Genomic DNA, 4,600 nt, shown 5'->3' on the forward strand with positions numbered 1-4,600 from the left:
TTTCAGAATCTGTTTGGTTAGCTATTAATGCTGCTTCTTTTTTTCAATGTTACTTGCTATATATAGCGAGACAAAAGATTTATTCATAACTGCACTAACCCTCGTGTTTAGCCTGCAAGTCCATTCAGTAACTACACTTGACTTTTTTTAGATGGTTGGTTAGTTTAGCTCTGATTTAGTAAGTTGCAGTAGAGTTAGCAGCAGTGTATATAAACAGAAGATAGTTGTCTGTTAGAACCTCAGATTAACCATAATTTCAACTTCTCTTGCATTTCTCACAAGACTGCTCTGCATCTTCACACTTAATTTTATTCCCCGATCCAAATTCTGCTTCTCCACTGCGGAATTTGCGATTTATCAAGGATATCAATCTGTGATCAAATTTGAAGTTATGTATTAATAAGTATTATTAGTTAATGCATCTACATAAATTTATCTCTTCAATAATGAGTTAGAGTATAAATTTAAATAAAGAGTAAAGTACTATTTTAGTCCCTAATAATTGGGTTGAGTTTTAATTTTGTTTTTAATATTTGAAACATTCTATTTTTATCTTAAATATTTGAGTTCGACCTAATTTAGTCCTCTACTTAAAATTAAAATTTTTTTCCAAAATTATCTTTTTTTTCCTTCTTCTATTATTGTTTTTTTTATTAAAATAGAACGAAATAAGACAATTGGGATAAAAATATAAGGTTTCAAATGTTAATAACAAAATTAAAACTTAGTATAAATCTTAGAGACTAAACTAGTAATTTGTTCTTTAAATAAGTATAAATTATTATACTAGTTTTCTTTGAGAAACTTTCCAAACAAAACAGAAGAGCTCAAGTCTCAAGATACAGGGGAACTTTTCAAGTCAATTCCCTGGCCAAGAAGCAGATTTATCCTAATAAGTAGGATATACAATAAGTAGCAATTATCAAGATTTATATAATATTTTAAAAATGAAAAAGAGAGGAAAATTTTCATGAAATTATTTCACCAACTGAACTAGAATAGGAGTTTCTTATAGGAGTTTCTTATCTCCAGTCATCTTGAGGCCACAGTCCAGAGATCCTCAAAGACTTCATATAAGTTCTTGCTTTTATAGCTTTCGATCTTCTCATTAATTCATGCATATAATAAAACCTTCCTTGATTAAAGAAAAGCTTTCTCAAAAGCATTATACAGAGGAGTGCTAGGGCCAGCAACTTTTGTGATTTATATACATCAAGTAGTCATCAATAATATTTTTAATGGTGTGAGATTACTTACTTTTCTTTTACTAGTTACATATTGGCCATGATGAGTTTGGAAAACTCTTATTTAATTTTGATGATGAACAAACATTATTTAAATATTTAATTACAAAATTATTAATTTGATTTCACTTAACATATGTTAATTAATAATTTTGTGGTGTAGAATTTAGTTGGGCTGAAAGATGAAATCCTGGTTTAAGCCCAACAATAAGCCTTGCTACATGTTTCTTGTACCATGAGGCTGAATTTTATTTGGGCCAGAATAAATATTATTACTGCAAGCCCAAACAAATGCTTCCTTGTGCGCTCTATGCTTGATCCGAAAAATATCCATCAGGAAAGCAAATGTTACAAAGTTGGGCCAGATTAAAATCCAATGTTACAAAGCACAATCTTATTGTTGGTAAATGTTTCCAAGCTTGGTCCGAAACCAAGTATTACTACATGCCTCCAACGGATTCCACTTCTCACTTTGGATGGAATTCAAAGTTAATTTAATGCATTGGAAACATAAGAAAGAGAGAGGAGATTGATTTGATGGCTATTATAACAATGCACGCCTCTCAGCAAAGGGGAGTAGGAAACATGAGTGCACTTTTATTCTTTCTCTTTGCTACATTAATTATTTGATCAAAAACCATTGAATATCTTATTCTCTCTCATCTCATTCTTCTTCTTTCTTCGGTCCTTGTCCAGGAAACAATGGAAGAAGTGTTCTTCAACCAAGAAAAGGAAGAAGCTGCATGCATCAAGACCATCAAGCTAATGATGGCAAGAAAACATACTAAAATAAAAATGAGCTGTGGCTAAGATACTTACCAAATGTGGTCAGATTTGGTGAGGTTATCTTGAGCTTTCCATGCTCAAAAAGGAAGAAGAAGATCTCGGCCAGCAAGGGAGATTCTTGAAGCATGGCTTGTCTTTGATTCTGCTCAACCACCACAGGGAGTAGCTAGAGTGGCGAAGTGATGGTTGAAGGCAGAGATTGAAGCAGATGAAGTCATCATCATCATGAAGCATCAAGGGCCAGAATTCCATCTTGGAGAGCAAGCCAAGGATGGAGAGCTCGGATTGATGAAGGGTGATGATCAAGAAAGGACTAGAGGTAATTGCATGTTGGTTAATGCATGGTTATCTCTTCTCTCTCTATGTGGCCGAACCGGTTTGTTAAAGGAGGAAGAAGTTGGTTCGGTTTTGGCTTCAATAAGTGGAGGCTCCCCTCTTCTATATTAAGGGTGGACAGCCACTGTTTGAAGCAAGGAGAAAATTTGAGAGTGCAAGGCACAGAGTTCTCAGAGCTACCTGAGCTAACAGTTTTCTCTTCTCCTTCAATGTATTCAGTTTTATATTTTTCTGTTTAATTTTGTCATGTCTTGAGTCTCATGGTAAAAGGCAAACAGTGAGGTTTGTAATGAAAAAGCCATAGAGCGGAAAAAGGCAGAGAGTGCAAAATTAAAAGAAAAAGCCATAGATGTCTTAGAGTTCCTTTGTTCATCTATGTTGTGTTTCATGATTCTGTGGGAATCCCCTTGTAAGTTGGGTTAACACTTTACAAGTTGTAATCAGATTGATTATAGTGAAATTCCATCATGTTTGTGATGGAGACTGGATGTAGGCTGCACTGCACTTAGCAGCTGAACCAGGATACATCTGGGTGTAATCTTTCCTCTCTCCAACTCCATTTCTGTTTTATACTGCACAGGAGCAAAAATCAAAATGTTTCGTGGCAAGTGACGAGCAAAAACAAAAAGTCTCGTGTCCAGAGACGAGCTAAAACAGAAAAGTTTCCTCTGAGTTCAGCAAGTGTTAGCAACATAAAAAAGGGGGCTAAGATTCAACCCCCCTTCTCTTAGCCACTGAAACCATCAATTGGTATCAGAGCTTGGTCTCAAAGAGATCAAGCTTTGCAGCTTGGAGTAAAGATCCTCATGGCAGAAAACAGTGGCGCAAATGTGGTGTCCTATAATCTAACTGAAGGTCAATCAAGCAACAGACCTCCTCTTTTCAATGGGAAAAACTATACCTATTGGAAGGAGAGGATGAAGATATTCGTACAAGCAGTGGATTACAGACTTTGGAAGATTATTCTCGAAGGGCCTCAACTTCCAACTATCACAAGTGCAGAAGGAGTTATTTCTCTCAAACCAGAAGCAAGATGGACAGAGGAAGATAGGAAGAAGATAGAATTAAATGCCAAGGCAGTTAATCTGCTCAACTGTGCTATCAGCTTTGAGGAGTACCGACGGGTATCAAGATGCACAACGGCAAAGGAAATCTGGGACAAATTGCAAATCACCCATGAAGGAACCACCATTGTCAAGAAGACTCAGACAGATATGCTAAATAGAGAATATGAAATGTTTGCAATGAAGGAAGGAGAGTCCATTGATGAACTGTTCGAACGGTTCAATGCTATCATTGTTGGCTTAGATGCTCTGGGAGTTACACATTCTGATTCTGTGCTAGTGAGAAGAGTGTTGAGATGTCTCATAAAAGAGTGGGAAACTAAAGCTTTAATTATTTCTGAGAGCAGTAGCTTAGACTCCATGACTCTTGATGATTTGAGAGGAAATCTTCTTGCTTTTGAAAATACCTATTTGAAAAAAGATACAAAAAAGAAAGGAATTGCATTTTCTTCTGTGACTAACCCTTTGGATGATGAATTCAGTGATAACTCTTCTGAAAATGAGTTTATTTTATTTGCAAAAAAATTCAGGAAAATGGCTAAGCTCAAAGGCAAAGGCAGCAGCACAAGGAGAGTAAAGAAAGTCCTTAGCAAGGTAACTTGCTATAATTGCAAGGAAATGGGGCATTTCAAATCTGATTGTCCCAAGCTGAAGAAGGAGGAAAAACCGAAAAGAGGAAAGAAGAAAGGACTGATGGCCACATGGGAAGACCTGGAGAATGACTCTGATGATGATGATGAAGAAACCGAGACCAAGTCACAGACATGTCTCATGGCAGACCACATAGATCAGGTAGTCTTTCATAACCCTAACACTAAAGATCTCCATCTTATGATAGACCACCTTTCTGAAAAAATAAGATATTTTCTACTGGAAAATCAAGAACTTGAACAGCAAATTACCATTCTTAAGGCCGAAAACAGTTTTCTAAAAGAAAAAGTGAGAGAGGCTGAAACTGCTTGTGATCTTGTTGAAGAAAATAAGCAGTTAAGAGCCCAAGTTAGGAGCTGTGAAAGTAACCATTGTGTTCTTGCATATGTGGACTGTTTTAAGCAAAATGAAGAGTTGCTTAAAGAGGTTAAAAGACTTAAGGAAGACTTGGCCAAGTTTACACAAAGTTCCGAAAGTTTAAATCACATCTTGGCTAGTCAAAAACCTCTTTATGATAAG

This window comes from Arachis ipaensis, chromosome B4, assembly GCF_059453495.1.
Source record: "Arachis ipaensis isolate K30076 ecotype BB chromosome B4, ASM5945349v1, whole genome shotgun sequence".
In the NCBI taxonomy this organism is placed as follows: Eukaryota; Viridiplantae; Streptophyta; class Magnoliopsida; order Fabales; family Fabaceae; genus Arachis; species Arachis ipaensis.